Source organism: Dendrobates tinctorius, unplaced genomic scaffold (genome assembly GCF_039654945.1).
Source record: "Dendrobates tinctorius isolate UK_male_01 unplaced genomic scaffold, ASM3965494v1 ptg000022l, whole genome shotgun sequence".
NCBI lineage: Eukaryota > Metazoa > Chordata > Amphibia > Anura > Dendrobatidae > Dendrobates > Dendrobates tinctorius.
Genome location: NW_027361690.1, coordinates 53,708,266 through 53,729,302, shown reverse-complemented (window position 1 = coordinate 53,729,302; position 21,037 = coordinate 53,708,266).

Below are 21,037 nucleotides of genomic sequence, written 5' to 3'. Positions count from 1 at the left end.
TGGAAATATTTCTCTGCCATTTTTCTGTGTTCCCTGCTGCATCAGTTTTCCGGCATCAGGCAACACAGAAATGGAAAGGGAAATACTTCCGAGACATATAAAGCAATCGCGTATGCCAATACTGATTTTCGGCTTTGCCCACAGTTGGGCAAAGCATACGGCATACGCGCAAGATGCCTTTCAAATGCACATGCGCGAAAAGCATACGCCATCGCCAAAATTCACCGCATGGAATGCATTTAGCAAGCTAGGAGGGGTGGAGAGACGGAAACAAATACACGCCCATCGTACCAGACTGCACAATTAACATACAGCGCGGGAGGAATAAAAATTCCTGGATGATACATGGGGAGTCAGGGGGTTTCAAAACTAGTTCTCCAATGCATAGGTGCAGGGGTGGGATTCAGTGGGTTCTCCCCGGTTCGGTGGAATCGGTTGTTAAAAAAGCAGCCGGTTTCCCGAACCGGGGAGATCCAGAGCCGCGATCCGGTCCTCTGATGTTGCTGGCGGCGCTGCCTGCAGGCAAGGTGCAGAGGAGGACTCTTGCTCTGCTTCCTGCCGGATACTGCGCGCGCATTGATACTTGACGTGCTGCTCTCTGCCTGCTGACTACTGGACAGAGCAGCACAGCACACCCCAGCGGCCCCCGCTGCACGTTCACCGATTCCTGTGGCGCAGTGCGGCTATAATTGGCGGGTAAGTAGACTCTGGAGCTCGCTGGACTGGACTCAGGAGTTACCCGCCACTGTGGCTGCCCAGTGAGCTGAACGCCTGAGCCTGGACAGGAGGACACTAGTCTGTGTGTGGTGACTGTGGCCCGCCGCCCGCCTGCCTCACTGCGGGATTATTTACTTCAGTCTTCAGTTCAACTTCAGCCTGTGGTACACACAGACCAACACCAGGTCAGTTGTATATGTGCAGTGCTGCTGCTTATTGGAGACCTGTGCTGTGCAGTGCTGCCTATTAGGGACCTGTGTGCCTGCCTATTGGGGGCCTGTGCTGTGCTGCCTACTAGGGACCTGTGCCTGCCTAATGGGGACCTGTGCTGCCTATTGGGGACCTGTACTGCCTATTAGGGACCTGTGCCTGCCTATGGGGGACCTGTGCAGCACTGTGCCTGCCTATTGGGGACCTGTGCCTATAGGGAACAATGCTGCCTATTGGGGACCTGTGCTGCCTATTAGGGAACAATGCTGCCTATTGGGGACCTGTGCCTGCATTTTGGGGACCTGTGCTGCCTATTGGGGATGTGTGCTGCCTATAAGGAACAATGCTGCTTATTGGGGACCTGTGACTGCCTTTTGGGGACCTGTGCTGCCTATTGGGGACGTGTGCTGCCTATAGGGAACAATGCTGCCTATTGGGGACCTGTGACTGCCTTTTGGGGACCTGTGCTGCCTATAGGGAACAATACTGCCTATTGGGGACCTGTGCCTGCCTTTTTTGGGGAACAATGCTGCCTATTGGGGACCTGTGCTGCCTATTAGGGAACAATGCTGCCTATTGGGGACCTGTGCCTGCCTATTGGGGATTTGGCACTTTGTAGTTCTGTTGTGATTTTATAAGTCCTATACATTAATAAATTATTACTCTGTCGATTATACTTGTGGTTGTGATATTTTCATGAACCATTCTTTTTGTGGTGTTCTAGTTGTGGAAATATGCCAATTTAACCCTGCAATTAAAATCATCATTGTTTGACATAGATGGGACTTGAGTAACACCAGTTTGCAGGAAGGGTATGGTGATTTTTACTTTTAATTTCCATTAGGACGCAGACATGTAGTGCACAGCCTGACCAGCCGGACAGTCAAGTGAGACAGCTGCATAGAAATATATGCAGCTGTCACACTCGGGTCAGGAGAGCAGCTGGCCAGAATGTGCACTGTTCTGATCTCATTCCAATTTATTTTTTTTTCAACTGTTTGAGTGCGCCCCTACTTGTATATGTTTGAGGAAAAGGTGCGTGTAAGTGGGTGTGGCTTAAAATGGGTGTGGTTTAAAATGGGGGTGGTTTTCCTACACACAAACACAGATCCTGTTGTTAAAAATTTGAATCCCACCACTGCATAGGTGACACTAAATTAAAGGATATTTTAAGCTGGTAGACCAAAAATGTGATGACCGGTTCCCTTTAACAGACAAGACCTAAAATAAAAACAAAATGAACATATACCCTGCTGTAAGTAAGTAAACAGTAATAGTACATATTAATAACATAGGGTACTTAGTAAACACTATTTTCGATAAAAATAGGGTAAAAGCCATCCCACCATGACAAGGTGTACCCTAGTCAGGACAGCCCTATCCTCTAGTATTTAAACGTCACCTTGTGTCAGACGGCATCAATGTAGATTGGGGCAGAGCAGCGCAGCGGAACATCTGTTCAGGCACCCAGCCATGGGTGATATATAAATGAAAAGCCTAACGCAAAAAAGGGGACCACTCAGCTGTTTGTATAAAGTACAAGAAACTACAGAAAAAGCAAGGAAATGAGCCAGAGCATACTGTATGTTGATATACATGCAACGTATAGAAACAAAATGAGCATATACCCTGCTGTAAGTAAATGGTAATAGTACATATAAATAACACAGGGTACTTAGTAAACACTGATTTTGATAAAAAAAAAATACTATTACTACTTGCTTACAGCAGGATATTTGCTCATTTTGTCTCCATCTAGGGTTTTGTATGTAATGAAGGAAGGTGTTGTGTCTGCTGTTTGTGCACTGATCAGGTCACAAAAATGTATTTCAATCAAGCTGTGAAATAAAGGTGCTCATGACAAAAATAGACAATATCCACACCACTTATATCTACTGAATACTAAGGAGTAAGGTTTCAGCTTAAAAAAATACCCTTTGTGGTTGATACTTCTCAAATTGAATAAAAGCGCACACGTGATACATAATCTAGTGGGAGTTGATAATTCCTATTTTTTTTTTTAAAGCATTTTACCTGATGCTTTATTTTCTTCAGTAAATACAATAAAAAGCCAGGCATACAGAACACCATCTCAATTTGTCTCATTTCAACCAAATCTCGACATAAATAAAGTAATTTCCTATGTGTCCCAGAAGATCAGCCATTACCCCCATTTTCACCTTACAATCCCACATCTGGTTGGTGATAGAATGATAAATCCTGCCCGTCTAAGCCCCCAGGAAATGAAAGATATCAGACACATCATTCATTCATTTTAAGAACAGCACAACAGTCCTTCGAAATTCTTTACAAGTGGATGCTGCACTTTCCTATACAGAGGGCTTCGGCAAAGAAATGTAAACCGCTGGGTGCATGTTTCTTTACAGTGGTTCTCTAAGGTGGACAGATATTTCAGCATGCATCCTGACTGTGCACACTGCTGGGCATATACCTACTGGGCTTATACACCCAACAGTGTGCAAAAACATAGTATGGACCAAGCCATAGTATAGGGTGATACAACCGGTTTCTCCAAAGACAACAAGAATAAGGTCTGATTATTCTGATCAGGCACTAATCAGAGATAGAGCAGAGTGGCATCAGTTTTTCTCGCCCGTTGGAAAAATGAAATAAAATGTTCTCCACTTTCTCCATGGCATTATACAAAAATATCTTATCACTTAAATTACCTAAAAATAGAACACTTGACACAATTATTTAGGTGGAAAAAATTTTGGCCACGGCCTTTTATTAATTTCATAACATATAATCAAATTTATCAATAACTTCCAATTTAATAAATTCAACTTTAACCAATTACCACAGCTTAGCCAATAAAGCTCAAACCCCTTAACCCACAACTTTGTCTATTCAGCTCCCTGAATGATTAACCCCCAGGCCGTGACAATTAAAAGCAGAGTGAGGACAGGGCAGCAGCTCCACAGGTGAGCTTAATCAGCAAGGGATCCCCGGCGCTGGCGCTCCCCCCTCTTACAGCTGCATGTTACTATTTACCACTCGCTCATCCAATCATGGGGCAATCACTGGGCAGAACACTCATTTATCCCTGCTACCACCCCATAATTGGACAGCACCCCTAACTAACCACTACCCCGCCATTCCTGCCTATGTGCTACCAGGAGTTTGGTTGGGAAAGCACTTTTCCTGCCAATTAACCCCTTCATGAGGCACACAGCAAAAAATAGATAATGCTATGCCAAAAAACTCAAGCTCCTTAACCCACAACTTTCTGTCCATTAGTTCATTCAGCTCCTTGAATGACTAACTCCCAACCGGCCACCTTGTCTACATAGGAAAGCATGGTCCCACCCCACCAAGGGCTATTTCCACCATCGCCTGCAGGTTCATGTTAAAGATATCATTCCCAATCGTTAAATAGTTTCTAAACTCCACCTTCCAAATCAATATGTCGAAACGAAAATCCACCAATTGACAGCAAAAACTTGCAAAGCGAAGTTCAGTTGCTTCCTTATCTTCTCACAGAACTCAGCTCAGCAAACCTGACCCACAAAATTCTTGATATAATTTCTGAAAAAATTATTCTTACACCCGGGAATAACCCACCAATTTTTTTGCAAGTTCTTCTTCATAATAAAAGCAAGATCAACTGTACCCATCTTCCCGATGTCATTACCTCTTAAATATATAATAATAATGTCTGGTCAGGGAAATTTGTCACTCATTAGTCAAATATTTCTGCCCTCTGACTCCCATCCAGCACATCCATCCATAGCACCTTTCTTCTGCTCATTTCTCTGTTAAGTTTACGACGAGATGACCGAGAATCCAAACTGTGGAACATGTAAAAACTACATAATAATAACTTTAGGGATTATTACTTTATTTATTATTAATAGTCAAATTTTTAATTGATTTATGCAATCCCCATCTTGCACCTCACATTTGAAATCACTTTGAGGGGTCTATATGACAGAAAAGCTGCACCCCTCAAGGTACTCAAAACCACATTCAATAAGTTTATTAACCCTTCAGGTGCTTCACAGGAATTTTTGGAATGTGGGAGGAAAAAATAAACATTTTTTCACAAAAATTTTCCTTTAGACCCCATTTTTTTTACTTTTGCAAGGGTAGCAGGAGAAAATGGTCTATACAATTTGTTGTGCGATTTATCCTTAGCATGTCAATACCCCATATATGGGGGAAATCATTGTTTTTGTACACACGGCAGGGCTTGGAAAGCAAGAAGCGCCATTTGACTTTTTGAATGTAAAATTTGCTGACATAATTAGCGGACGCAATGTCATGTTTGGAGACCTCCTGATGTGCCTAAACAGTGAAAACCCTTAGGGAACTTATCTAAATATGTATTGAGCACCTTGAACCCACAGGTACTTCACAGAAGTTTATAACATAGAGCTGTGAAAATAAAAAATATCACATTTTTCCCAGATAAATCTTTTTTAGTTCCAAATTTTGCATTTTCATAAGGGTTAAAGGAGAAATTGCTCCATACAATTTTTTGAGTAATTTATTCTGAGTGTGCAGATACCCAAAATGTGGCAGAAAACCAGTGTTTGGGTGCACGGCAGGACTTGGAATTGAAGAAGCGCCATTTGACTTTTTGAATGCAAAATTTGCTGGAATAATTAGCGGATGCCATGTCGCATTTTGAGAGCCCTTGATGTGCCTAAACAGTGTAAACCCCCCACAAGTGACACCATTTTGGAAACTAGACCCCTTTGGAAACTTATCTAGATGTGTATTGAACACCTTGAACCCACAGGTGCTTCACAGAAGTTTATAACGTAGAGCCGTGAAAATAAAAAAAAAATCATTTTTCCTAGATAAATTTTTTTAGCTCCAAATTTTGTATTTTCACAAGGGTAACAGTAGAAAATGGACCCCAAAAGTTGGTTTACATTTCTCCTGAGTTCACCAATACCCCCTATATGGTCAAAAACTACTTTTGAGGCACAGTGCAAAGATCAGAAGGGAAGTAGCGCCATATTACATTGCAGATTTTGCTGGAGCGAAGATTTTCCTAGAATAGTTTGCGGACTCCATATATAGAGCCCCTAAATGCTAGAAAAGCAGATACCCCCAAGTGACCCCATTTTGGAAATTATATCCATTTGGGAGTTTATCTACAGGTGTAGTGACAATTTTTTCACTCCATGGGTGTTTTCCAGAAACAAACAGCAGTGGATGTTGCTGAGTGAATATTGCAAACTGCTGTTGTAGTGACCAGTACATTATGCCGAATTCATGCTTCTGGAGTCACGCACTTGTAAATCACGTGGGGTATCATCACTACAGACATGCCAAACATGTGGGCACTAAATATAGTTTAGGCACACCTGGGCTCAGAGGGGAGTGGGGCATTTGGATTTAGGAGCAGAGAATTTGCTGAATTTCTTTTGGGAGGCAAGGAGCCAATTTGCTTTTCCAGAATCTTTGTGCTACCAGTAACATGGAAGCCCCTATATTTCAATTAACAGATGACAGACCTGAGTGAGGGCTTGCTTTTTGTGAATTGAGTGAAAGCTTTTATTGGGAGCATTATACATAACTTTTATGATCACATTTATCCCGCGCTCTACACTGAGCACTTACTTTGAGGTTTCCATCTAAAACTCTGCGTGATGTGACAGATGAAACCCCCTGATGTATCCATTCTCAAAAATGAAGCAGCAGAGTTACTTTGAACTCCATCTAGCCTCTGTTCAGTGGTGTCCTTCTTTTCAGAAGTGCACAAAACTATGGCCGACGGCACTTTTATGCAATCCTAAAAAGACAGACACCGCCAGATCACAGGTCCTACTGCATCAACAGTGCCTATATCCAGGGCCGGCGTCAGCACCCGGCGCACCCGGGCAAGTGCCGGGGTCCTGGCGAGATGGGAGGGCCCACTCACGCTGTCTGGGATACCCGCCGGCTGCCGCCACGCCCCCCATGTACTGACCCCATCCTGCGCCCTCCGTGAGGGACCCACGCAGTGACGCAGCCCCTTACAGCCAGCAATGATCATCGCTTCCTTTGGCTGTAATCTTGTGTGTGGTGCCAGCACAGGACCTGTGATGAGGTCACAGGAGGGAAGGAGTCGGGTCACATGATCAGGGCGGCTGCAGGACTGCTGTGCTGGTCGCTTTTCATTATGGTGCTGGTCTGGATGGATGAGGTAACGTTTATGTGTGGGACAGTGGGGTCAGGGAGGGGTTTAACAAGGTGGGTGTAGCAGAGCCGTGTGTGTACTTGTGTGGGGTCAGGAGGGGTTTACAAGGTGGATGTAGCAGAGCCGTGTGTGTTCTTGTGTGGGGTCAGGAGGGGTTTACAAGGTGGATGTAGCAGAGCCGTGTGTGTTCTTGTGTGGGGTCAGGAGGGGTTTACAAGGTGGATGTAGCAGAGCCGTGTGTGTTCTTGTGTGGGGTCAGGAGGGGTTTACAAGGTGGATGTAGCAGAGCCGTGTGTGTTCTTGTGTGGGGTCAGGAGGGGTTTACAAGGTGGATGTAGCAGAGCCGTGTGTGTTCTTGTGTGGGGTCAGGAGGGGTTTACAAGGTGGATGTAGCAGAGCCATGTGTGTACTTGTGTGGGGTCAGGAGGGGTTTTACAAGGTGGATGTAGCAGAGCCGTGTGTGTACTTTGTGTGGGGTGAGGAGGGGTTTACAAGGTGGATGTAGCAGAGCCGTGTGTGTACTTGTGTGGGGTCAGGGAGGGGTTTAACAAGGTGGGTGTAGCAGAGCCGTGTGTGTACTTGTGTGGGGTCAGGAGGGGTTTACAAGGTGGATGTAGCAGAGCCGTGTGTGTTCTTGTGTGGGGTCAGGAGGGGTTTACAAGGTGGATGTAGCAGAGCCATGTGTGTACTTGTGTGGGGTCAGGAGGGGTTTACAAGGTGGATGTAGCAGAGCCATGTGTGTACTTGTGTGGGGTCAGGAGGGGTTTTACAAGGTGGATGTAGCAGAGCCGTGTGTGTACTTGTGTGGGGTCAGGAGGTGTTTAACAAGGTGGATGTAGCAGAGCCATGTGTGTACTTGTGTGGGGTCAAAAGGGGTTTACAAGGTGGATGTAGCAGAGCCGTGTGTGTTCTTGTGTGGGGTCAGGAGGGGTTTAACAAGGTGAATGTAGCAGAGCCGTGTGTGTACTTGTGTGGGGTCAGGAGGGGTTTACAAGGTGGATGTAGCAGAGCCGTGTGTGTACTTGTGTGGGGTCAGGAGGGGTTTAACAAGGTGGATGTAGCAGAGCCGTGTGTGTACTTGTGTGGGGTCAGGAGGGGTTTACAAGGTGGATGTAGCAGAGCCGTGTGTGTTCTTGTGTGGGGTCAGGAGGGGTTTACAAGGTGGATGTAGCAGAGCCGTGTGTGTACTTGTGTGGGGTCAGGAGGGGTTTACAATGTGGATGTAGCAGAGCCGTGTGTGTTCTTGTGTGGGGTCAGGAGGGGTTTAACAAGGTGGATGTAGCAGAGCCGTGTGTGTACTTGTGTGGGGTCAGGAGGGGTTTACAAGGTGGATGTAGCAGAGCCGTGTGTGTACTTGTGTGGGGTCAGGAGGTGTTTAACAAGGTGGATGTAGCAGAGCCGTGTGTGTACTTGTGTGGGGTCAGGAGGGGTTTACAAGGTGGATGTAGCAGAGCCATGTGTGTACTTGTGTGGGGTCAGGAGGGGTTTAACAAGGTGGATGTAGCAGAGCCGTGTGTGTACTTGTGTGGGGTCAGGAGGGGTTTAACAAGGTGGGTGTAGCAGAGCCGTGTGTGTACTTGTGTGGGGTCAGGAGGGGTTTACAAGGTGGATGTAGCAGAGCCGTGTGCGTTCTTGTGTGGGGTCAGGAGGGGTTTACAAGGTGGATGTAGCAGAGCCATGTGTGTACTTGTGTGGGGTCAGGAGGGGTTTTACAAGGTGGATGTAGCAGAGCCGTGTGTGTACTTGTGTGGGGTCAGGAGGGGTTTACAAGGTGGATGTAGCAGAGCCATGTGTGTACTTGTGTGGGGTCAGGAGGGGTTTTACAAGGTGGATGTAGCAGAGCCGTGTGTGTACTTTGTGTGGGGTCAGGAGGGGTTTACAAGGTGGATGTAGCAGAGCCGTGTGTGTACTTGTGTGGGGTCAGGAGGGGTTTACAAGGTGGATGTAGCATAGCCGTGTGTGTACTTGTGTGGGGTCAGGAGGGGTTTACAAGGTGGATGTAGCAGAGCCGTGTGTGTACTTGTGTGGGGTCAGGGAGGGGTTTAACAAGGTGGATGTAGCAGAGCCGTGTGTGTACTTGTGTGGGGTCAGGGAGGGGTTTAACAAGGTGGATGTAGCAGAGCCGTGTGTGTACTTGTGTGGGGTCAGGAGGGGTTTACAAGGTGGATGTAGCAGAGCCGTGTGCGTTCTTGTGTGGGGTCAGGAGGGGTTTACAAGGTGGATGTAGCAGAGCCATGTGTGTACTTGTGTGGGGTCAGGAGGGGTTTTACAAGGTGGATGTAGCAGAGCCGTGTGTGTACTTGTGTGGGGTCAGGAGGGGTTTACAAGGTGGATGTAGCAGAGCCATGTGTGTACTTTTGTGGGGTCAGGAGGGGTTTTACAAGGTGGATGTAGCAGAGCTGTGTGTGTACTTTGTGTGGGGTCAGGAGGGGTTTACAAGGTGGATGTAGCAGAGCCGTGTGTGTACTTGTGTGGGGTCAGGAGGGGTTTACAAGGTGGATGTAGCATAGCCGTGTGTGTACTTGTGTGGGGTCAGGAGGGGTTTACAAGGTGGATGTAGCAGAGCCGTGTGTGTACTTGTGTGGGGTCAGGGAGGGGTTTACATGGTGGATGTAGCAGAGCCGTGTGTGTACTTGTGTGGGGTCAGGAGGGGTTTACAAGGTGGATGTAGCAGAGCCGTGTGTGTTCTTGTGTGGGGTCAGGAGGGGTTTAACAAGGTGGATGTAGCAGAGCCGTGTGTGTACTTGTGTGGGGTCAGGAGGGGTTTACAAGGTGGATGTAGCAGAGCCGTGTGTGTACTTGTGTGGGGTCAGGAGGGGTTTAACAAGGTGGATGTAGCAGAGCCGTGTGTGTACTTGTGTGGGGTCAGGAGGGGTTTACAAGGTGGATGTAGCAGAGCCGTGTGTGCTCTTGTGTGGGGTCAGGAGGGGTTTACAAGGTGGATGTAGCAGAGCCGTGTGTGTACTTGTGTGGGGTCAGGAGGGGTTTAACAAGGTGGGTGTAGCAGAGCCGTGTGTGTACTTGTGTGGGGTCAGGAGGGGTTTACAAGGTGGATGTAGCAGAGCCGTGTGCGTTCTTGTGTGGGGTCAGGAGGGGTTTACAAGGTGGATGTAGCAGAGCCATGTGTGTACTTGTGTGGGGTCAGGAGGGGTTTTACAAGGTGGATGTAGCAGAGCCATGTGTGTACTTGTGTGGGGTCAGGAGGGGTTTTACAAGGTGGATGTAGCAGAGCCGTGTGTGTACTTTGAGTGGGGTCAGGAGGGGTTTACAAGGTGGATGTAGCAGAGCCGTGTGTGTACTTGTGTGGGGTCAGGAGGGGTTTACAAGGTGGATGTAGCATAGCCGTGTGTGTACTTGTGTGGGGTCAGGAGGGGTTTACAAGGTGGATGTAGCATAGCCGTGTGTGTACTTGTGTGGGGTCAGGAGGGGTTTACAAGGTGGATGTAGCAGAGCCGTGTGTGTACTTGTGTGGGGTCAGGGAGGGGTTTACAAGGTGGATGTAGCAGAGCCGTGTGTGTACTTGTGTGGGGTCAGGGAGGAGTTTTACAAGGTGGATGTAGCAGAGCCGTGTGTGTACTTGTGTGGGGTCAGGGAGGGGTTTAACAAGGTGGATGTAGCAGAGCCGTGTGTGTTCTTGGGTGGGGTCAGGAGGGGTTTACAAGTTGTACGGAGCAGAGCCGTGTGTGTACGAGGTGTACGGAGCAGAGCCGTGTGTGTACGAGGTGTACGGAGCAGAGCCGCGTGTGTACGAGGTGTATGGAGCAGAGCCGTGTGTGTACGAGGTGTACGGAGCAGAGCCGTGTGTGTACGAGGTGTATGGAGCAGAGCCGTGTGTGTACGAGATGTACAGAACGGAGCCCTGTGGGTACGGAGCTGAGCCGTGTGTTTATGGAGCGGAGCAGAGCCGGGGGTGTACGGAGTGAAGCTGCGTGTGTACAAGGTGTACGGAGCGGAGCCGTGTGTGTACGAGGCATACAAAGCGGAGCCGTGCGTGTACGAGGTGTATGGTGGGGAGCATTTATACCTCCCGAGTCCCAACTGTCCCGGATCCAGCGAGACAGTCCCGATTTTGAGAGAGAGACTGCCCCAGCCGGGAGCTTACTTTCCCCGCGGGACACAGGAGTACACAGCGGAGCCCCAAGGAGCAATTTAAAACTTGCACGTAACGTTCTACCGGAAGTGACGTGCTGGAAGCTGACCAGAAATTAGGTCATTTCAGTAGGAGATTGTGACGGAACCATGGAGGCACTTCAGGGAATGCTTCAGATCCATTACCGTGTCCTCCTCTGACAGCGGACAGCGAGATCGCCTTGGAATCGGGGATGTCGGCCATGTGAGCGGATCATGATATGTCCTGCACCAGGAGGCTCAGGTAGGCACTACAATGGGAGCTGGGCTGCTATAGTATCTTTATAGAATTTTTCTTTCTCTGTTTCTTTCTCTCTCTGTTCTTTCTCTCTAATCTTTTTTTTCTCTCTCTCTGTTCTTTCGCTCTCTGTTCTTTCTTTCTGTCTCTGTTCTTTCTCTCTGTTCTCTCTTTCCTCTCTTTCTTTCTCTCGCTCTGTTCTTTCTTTCCCCTCTTCCTCTCTGTTCTTTCCCCTCTTTCTTTTTCTCTCTACCTCTCTTTTCTTTCTTTCCCCTCCTTCTTTTTCACTCTCTCCCTGTTCTTTTTTTCTGTCAACTCTTTTTCTCTCTCCGTTCTTTCTTTCCCCTTTTTTCTCTCCCTCTCTGTTCTTTATTCCCCTCTTTCTTTCTTTCTTTCTTTCTTTCTTTCTTTCTTTCTTTCTCTCTCTCTGTTCTTTTTTTCTGTCCACTCTTTCTTTCTCTTTGTTCTTTTTCTTTCTTTCTTCTTTCTCTCTGTTCTTTTCTTTCTTTCTTTCTTTCTTTCTTTCTTTCTTTCTTTCTTTCTTTCTTTCTTTCTTTCTCTGTTCGTTCTTTCTATGTTCTTTCTTTCTTTCTCTCTCTGTATCTTTCTCTGTTCTTCCTTCCATTCTCTTTCTTTCTCTGTTCTTTATTTCCCCTCTCTTCTTTCTTTCATGCGTACACTACTAATCAGTAGCCTCCATCACATGAACGTGTTTTGCCACAGAGGGAGTGTCCGTGTGGATCACATGCATGTCCATGTGATCCACACTGAGACAAGTCCGTTTTTGGCCGTCACCACGGATGTCACACGGCATCAGTCATGGTATGTGTTAAGGGGGGCCAACTGAGACTTTTTCGCCCGGGGCCCTCAAAAACCTGGAGCCGGCCCTGCCTACATCTGCCTCATTATAGGGAATCTTCTGCCAGAGGTTTCGTCTCAATCACGTATTTCAGAGATTTACACGAAAACCCCGGTGTACGCGCTTAGCGCAGAGCGCAGGATAGCTGTGCGCTGAGCCTTACTGCGACCTTTCGGAGGCATAATGAAAAAATAAACAGCATCTGAAGAATTGGTTTTATTTATTTTTTACGCCATTCCTCGCACGGTATAAGTGATTAGGCGACTTTATTCTTCTATCGGTTCTTATGTTTGGCTGCTGTCACACACTAAAAGACGCTTTTTATTGCGAAAACTAGTTTTTGTATCACATTTTTACAGCTATAATTTTTTCATATCTTGCGTGACAAGCTGACGTTTTTATTGGAACCATTTTCTGGCATACAATTTTTGATCGCTTTTTATTCCGATGTTTGGGAGACAGAATGAACAAAAACCAACAATACCATTCCACGTGTGGTAAAATTGGTAGGGCAGCTTTATTTTTCAGGTCAGTATGATTACAGCGATACCCAATTCAAATATATTTTTTTGTTTTGGCGCTTTTACACAACAAAAACTATTTTATAGAAATAATTATTTTTGCATCGCTTTATTCTGAGAGCTATAACTTTTGTATTTTTCTGCTGATGGAGCTGTATGACAGCTTGTTTTTTTGTGGGACAAGATGACATTTTCAGCTGTACCATTTTTATTTACATTCGATTTTTGATTGAGCTTTATTGCTCTTTTTGTTCGGCGGTATGATGATAAAGCATTGCTCTTTGGCCCATTTTTTACGGTGTTCACTGAAGGGGTTAACTAGTGGGACAGTTTTATAGAGTGGGTCGTTAAGGATGCGAAGATACCAAATATGTGTTCTTTTATTGTTTATTTTTTTATTACATAAATAAATGTATTTAATGGAAAAATATTTGTTTCTTTTTTTATTTGGGGATTTATAAAATATATTTTTACACTTTTAACCCCTTTCTGACATCAGACGTACTATCCCTTCCATGGGACACGGGACCCTATGCCCATGGACGGGATAGTACGTCTAGCGCGATCAGCGGCGCTCATGTTGTGAGTGCCGCTGATCGCGGCCGGGTGTCAGCTGATTATCACAGCTGACACCCGGCACAATGTGTCAGGGGCGGTCACGGACCGCCCCCAACACGTTCACCCCCTGCACACCGCGATCAAACACGATCGCGGTGTACCGGGGGTTAAAGGGAAGCATCGGCAGGGAGGGGGCTCCCTCCGTGCTTCCCTGAGCCCCCCACAGCAGTGCAATGTGCAGCACTGCTGCGGGGGGCTCCATCCCTGCAGGTCCCCGAATCCAAGATAGCGACTCGCCCGACAGGTAAGTAGCGACCCCCGACCACTGCTATGTCGCTGGTGAGATCTGCCTATTTGGCAGCTCACTAGCGAGCACTTAGCGATGCACCAGCGATCCTGACCGGGTCATATCATGGTCGAGATCTCTGGTGCATCGCTAAGTGTAACGGTAACAGAGCCTTTTTTCTATTGATAAGTATTTATTGTTCCTCAACCATTTTTATGAAATGGGTTGTTAGGTGGTGTACTTCTATCGCACATGTGCTATACGCAAGTGCTACTACAGGAGACCGAAGCCTTAAAGGGAATCTGTCACCCCTTTTTTTCAAATATGAGCTGCCAGTACCGACATCAGGGGCTTATCTGTAATGCTGTAGATAAGCCCCCGATGTAACCTGAAAGAGAAGAAAAACACGTTAGATTATACTCACCGGGGGGTGGTCCGGTCTTGGTCCGATGATTGTTGCGGTCCGGCGCCTCCCATCTTCATGCTATACCGTCCTCTTCTTTCCTTCTTGTCGTGGCTCCGGCACAGGTGCACTGCTCTGCCCTGTTGAGGGCAGAGCAGAATACTGCAGTGCGCAGGCACCGGACCTCTCCCAGCGCCTGCACACTGCAGGACTCTGCTCTGCCCTCAACAGGGCAGAGCAGTGCGCCTGCGCAGGAGCCATGACAGGAAGGAAAGAAGAGGACGTCACCGTTAGAAGATGGGAGGCGCTGGACAGGACTGCGACACCCATCGGTCCGGACCGCCCCTGGGTGAGTATAATCTAACTCATGATCAACTCTGAAAACATCATCTCGTCCCGCAAAAAACGAGCCACCATACAGCATCAGAGAAAAAATAAAAAAGTTATAGCTCGCAGAATAAAGCGATGCAAAAATAATTATTTTTTATATAAAATTGTTTTCATTGCATAAAAGCGCTAAAACATAAAAAAAGACCGAAATGAGGTATCGCTGTAACTGTACTGACCCGAAGAATAAAACCGTCTTATCAATTTCACCGCATGCGGAATGGTGTAAACGCACCCCCCCTAAAGAAATTCATGAAACGCTAGTTTTTGTTCATTCTGCGTCCCAAAAATCGGAATAAAAAGCGATCAGAAGATGTCACGTGCCCGAAAATGATACCAATAAAAACGTCAACTCGTCCCGCAAAAAATAAGACCTCACATGACTTGGTGGGTCAAAATATGGAAAAATTACAGCTCTCAATATGTGGTGATGCAAAAACTATTTTTACAATAAAAAACGTCTTTTAGCGTGTGACAGCTGCCAAACATAAAAACCGCCATAAATAGTAAATCAAATCCCCCGTTATCACCCCCTTAGTTAGGGAAAAATAATAAAATTAAAAGAAAATGTATTTATTTCCATTTTCCCATTAAGGCTAGGGTTAGGGTTAGGGCTAGGGTTAGGGGTAGGGCTAGGGCTAAAGTTAGGGCTGAGATTAGGGTTAGGGGTGTGTTGGGGTTAGGGTTGGAGTTATAATTGGGGGGTTTCCACTGTTTGGGCATATTAGGTGCTCTCCAAATGCAACATGGCGTCTGATCTCAATTCCAGCCAATTCTGCATTGAAAAAGTCAAATGGTGCTCCTTCCCTTCCAAGCTCTGCCATGCGCCCAAACAGTGTTTTACCCCCACATATAGGGTATCAGCCTACTCAGGACAAATTGCAAAACAACTTTTGGGGTCCAATTTCTCCTGTTACAAGTAGGAAAATAAAAAATTGGGGGCAAAAATATCATTTTTGTGGGAAAAAAAATATTTTTTTATTTTCACGCCCGGGCGTTGTAAACTTCTGTGAAGCACTTGGGGGTTCAAAGTGCTCACCACACATCTAGATAAGTTCCGTGGGGGGTCTAGTTTCCAAAATGGGGTCACTTGTGGGGAGTTTCAATAGTTTAGGTACATCAGGTGCTCTCCAAACACACATGACACCCGCAGACCATTCCATCAAAGTCTGCATTCCAAAACGTCATTACTTCCCTTCCAAGCCCCGACGTGTGCCCATACAGTAGTTTTCTCCCACATATGGGGTATCAGCGTATTCAGGACAAATTGGACAACAACTTTTGGGGTCCAATTTCTCCTGGTACCCTTTTGAAAATAAAAAAATTGGTGACTAAAAGATCATGTTTGCTGAAAAAATACGATTTTTTTATTTTCACGCCCGGGCGTTATAAACTTCTGTGAAGCACTGGGGGGTTCAAGTGCTCACCACACATCTAGATAAGTTCCTTGGGGGGGTCTAGTTTCCAAAATGGTGTCATTTGTGGGGGGTTTTCACTGTTTTGGTACATCAGGGGTTTTCCAATCGCGACATGGTGTCCGATCTCTATTACAGCCAAAAAAAGTCAAATGGCGCTGCTTCCCTTCTGAGCTCTGCCATGTGTCCAAATAGTCATTTACACCCACATATGGGGTATCAGTGTACTCAGGACAAATTGCACAATAACTTTTAGGGTCCTGTTACCCTTGGGAAAATAAAAATTGGGGGTGAAAAAACCTTTTTTTGGAAAAAATATGATTTTTTAATTGTACCGCTGTACGTGCACTGAAAAAGTCAAACGGCGCTCCATCCCTTCTGAGCTCTGCCATGCACCGAAACAGTGGTTTCCCCCCCAATATCAGGTATCAGCGTACTCAGGACAAATTGCACAATAACTTTTGCAGTCCAATTTCTCCTGTTGCCCTTGGTAAAATAAAAAAAATTGAACCTGAAGTATTTTTTTTGTGAAAAAGTTAAATGTTCATTTTTTTTAAAATATTCAAAAAATTCCTGTGATGCACCTGAAGGGTTAATAAATTTCTTGAATGTGGTTTTCAGCACCTTAAGGGGTGCAGTTTTTAGAATGGTGTCACTTTTGGGTATTTTCTATCATATAGACCCCTCAAAGTGGCTTCAAATGTGATGTGGTCCATAAAAATAAAATGGTGTTGCAAAAATGAGAAATCGCTGGTCAAATTTTAACCCTTATAACTTCCTAACAAAAAAAAAATTTGGTTCCAAAATTGTGCTGATGTAAAGTAAACATGTGGGAAATGTTACTTATCAAGTTTTTTGTGTGCCATATCTCTGTGATTTAAGGGCATAAAAATTTAAAGTTGGAAAATTGCGAAATTTTCAAAATTTTTGCCAAATTTCCATTTTTTTTCACAAATAAACTCAAGTTATTTGAGTGAAATTTTACCACTAGCATGAAGTACAATATGTCATGAGAAAACAGTGTCAGAATCACCAGGATCCATGGAAGTGTTCCAGAGTTATGACCTCATAAAGGGACAGTGGTCAGAATTGTAAAAATTGGCCCAGTCATGAACGTGCAAACCACCCTTGGGGGTGAAGGGGTTAATATGTATATATTGTTTTACTTTTTTACATTGTCCCATCCTGGGACATCACTGTATGGTGTCAGATCGGTGATCTGCACTACTACTCTGCTCTGCACTGCAGAGTATCACATTAGCATCTGACAGGCGGGGAAGGAGGCATGTCAGCGCTTGCTCTCAGCAGACATTCACAAGTGACCTTCCCTGCAGGATCCATCTTGGTGCCGGGAGTGTCCATGGAGACCTTCAGGACAAAGTGATCGCATCACATTGTCCTGATGGAAGCACGCAGGGAGCTCTTGCCCTGCGCAATGCTCATCTGTGCCGCTGTTACCACTGACAGCAGCATCAGATGGGTTATATGCCCACGATCAGTGCTAGCACCTATCATGGGAATTGCTGCGGGGTGTCAGCTCTCACACAGAGCTGACTCCCACACCCAAACGCTTCGGCGCTCATCATAAGGCAGCGCGATCGTGCTGCCGTACATGTACTGCTGTTTGCGGGAATGCAGCTCCCGCAGAGCAGTACATATATGGCGCATACCGGGAAGGGGTTAAAGCATCAAAAAATAAGAGGGAAGCAGCTGCTGAAGAAAGCACAGACTCAAATTTGTGAAAGTAACAGCTCAATGATACTACACAAACATCCCTCAATGGCTGAGGTAATAGGGCACCTACTGTACAATCCCTAACACAGTGATCTTTTCTATAACCCTTTAACACCTGCTTTACTATAAAATAGCTATTTAATGGTCATGCATCAAAAATTAATAAAAACGATATTCCTGCCAACTGTTTTACTACTGTAGAGTATGCTAAACCTTTTTCACATAACCTGATGCAAAATACCAAAGCCAATTGTTCTGAACTCCTAAACAAATCACAATTCCTATTCCTACAAAAGAATGTCCATTGCTCCCACTCAGCCAAATATCCACTCCATGTCAAGGCAGCCACAGAACGCTCCAAGAGATTCATTACGGGGACCAAATTGAGCCCCATAAATATTTTGGACAGTCCAATCCTGTTCTTTCGGCCTCTGGCCTGAGGTTGAAGAACTTGACAAGCTGCAAACGAGAAAGCGCATCAGCTAGTAGCTAGTAGATTTACGTGCAATGTGCACAGCCTTCAACCAAATAATACATTTAAGATTTAAGACAGAACAACACCAAATGCCTCAGCAATTTTACCACTAAACCACAGCGGGGAGAAAGACAATTGATTGCAAAAACTACTCCTTTATTATCCGATCTAAGCAAAACACACTTGTAAGCTAGCTTGCTGCCCCACAATAACAATGAAACTACACTTGGAAAAAGCTCTAACAGAACACGTTTTTTGTTACTCCATTATCCACCCATGACTTATGCCATTTAGCATAACTCCACTTACTATTCCAATGTGCTCCAAAACCAATGGAACTTGAAGCATCCATGATCAAATTCATGTTTTCTGCTACCACAAAAGGATCTCTCCATACTACACTACCAATGAAGTCTCTTCAAAAATTTATCCAAATTTCTAAATCTTCCTTGATTTCTCTAGAAATTCAGACATGAAAGGAAGGATTCCTGGATTCCTTATACCTGCAAAGTACATTGCTAATCTTCTGCAAAAAATTCCTGCCCATCGGGATAACTCTGTAAGCAAAAGCTAGCGTACCAAGAAATGACTCAACCTCTTTAACAGTAGCTTTCTTGCTTGTATAAACCGATAACACATTCACACTTTTCTCAACCTTATTTAATGGAAGATTAAACTCGCCCTTAACCATATCAATTATGGTAATATACCTAGATATTCTATGCAACTGGAAGGAAAAACAGTTTTACATTTGCTATTGGAATTCCAAATTCACTACAAACTCCCATAAATGTATTCAACAATTCACTGCAAACCCCACTGCTTTTTGGACCTACTCATTCAACGTAAAAAATTATATGCAAAAAAAATGTCATTTGCCCCCAAAAATGGTGAAAACTATAGTTTATCCCATTAAAAACACCATACAAGTCTGACTATTAAAAAATAAAAGTTATGGGTCTGGAATATGTGAAACCACACACAAAAAAAATTGTTTTTACTGTGTCAGCAGTTAAACAGGTTTTTTTTTTTAATAAATTTTCATCGCATCATATTGACCTACACAATAAAGTTATTTTGTACATTGAAGTTAAAAATGACTAGTGTTTAAATAAAATAAATGTGTAAAATGTGTAAAAGTAAAGAAAATTAATCAAAAGTCTTAGGTACCAGAAAATGGTACAATAGAAAACTTCTTGACACACGAAAAAATAAATCCTCATGCAGCTCCATTGAAAGAAAATTGTAAAACATAGGACTTTCAGAATGACAACACAAAAATAAATCTTTTTTTTTTTCAAGTAATAAAATGACAAACTGGGCACCGCCATAATCCTGCTGACCCACAAAATAGCTAACTCTTTAGTTGTGCAGCACGTGAATAGCAGAAAATGTAAAACTTAAAAAAAAAAAAAAAAAAAAAAAAAGAGAACTGCTGTTTCTCTCTATAAAGAGCTAATACAATGTATATAATAATGAATATGTACCCCCAAAATGCTGGCATTGACTAATACAACTCCTTCTTAAAAAAAACAAAAAAAAACAAGCCTTCATACAGCTATGTCAATTAAAAAATAAAATGGCTCCAGGAATGAATGAAAAAAAAATTGAAAAAAAAAATTTGTGCTAAAGGCCCAAAATGGCAAGTCCTTAAGGAGTTAAAACCCTTGTCAGTATTTTGCTTTATGTAGATAATGTTTGCATGTCATTCCTGGTCTTTTCCACACATTTTGTGAAATTAGCAGAACAACTCTGGCAGCCATACCTGGTAATTTTCCAAACCATGGATCTACCGGTGTCTCTCTCATTTTAAGTTCACAGCATCAAAGCAAACCATTCAGTGCCCTATTTCACGACTGGCAAAGTAGCATTCAGTGCAATTTAGGGCAATCTCACCTTCCCTGTAATCAGCTCTGAAGGTACTATTAAGAGCTTAACTGGGTCACCACTGACAAATCAATCCATTAATTTCAAAGAACCAGGCAACTGGTTTCCAAAAGGCCATCTCCAGAATGCGTGTGCCTCTCTCATCACCTCCTGATTTACTCTAACTAGGAGACAGGATAAGTTAGTGTAGCAGGAAAGACAAAACGATTGTAGGGTGTATTAAAAGTAAGTGATCTGAATTGAAATCAGGCAGAGCTACTTGCTACACCCGGTAGCTAATGTGTTTTGTTTTTTTCCGCTTTTTTGGCACCTGTAAATACAGATGAATCTGGAACTCATTTTTAACCTCTTTGTTCCCTTATAGATTACTTTATGCAAGCCTATATTATATCACAGGAGGTATAGTAGATTTGACAGGTTGAATTGTCTAAAATATCTGTATGTCATCTTAGCATATGATATCATCATGAATTTGCAAAATGTTAGAAAAGCTGGCCAGCTTGCGAAAAGTAGTGATTAGAGTGGCGTGGATCACATTCCGAGACTCCGGTCCATCAGTCAGCTGTGTAATGTTTCATCGCTGGACAGGAGACTTGTGAATCTCTTACCTTCCAGGTTACCCAAATATGGCTTTTGATTAAATGTCTTGGCTTGACTTCATCACTGTGATGTAATGAACAGATGATGTCTAATCAATCAAAAACCATGCCGATTTGTGAGTTTCTTTGTCCAATTGCCAAACATTACTGACCTGGCCGATGAATTGGAGTCTCATGAATCGATCCACCCAACTGTGTTAGAGATAATAGGCAGGTATCAAGTATAGATTTGGCAGCCAAAATTCGCACATGCCGCTCAATATATGACAAAAGTCTCAGTTACTTAAAGGTAAAGGGATTTTTTTGAAACCCATGACAGCATCACAAGATCAGGGTTCTGCCTTCCAAGGACAGAAAGCCTACAGGCTAAAAAGTGCGGCACCTCTCCCTCTCGTCAGCCTTCAAATCTTCTGGAACTGCTTTGCCACTGGCATAATTAGCTATAGAAATGGCCTCCCTGATCCAC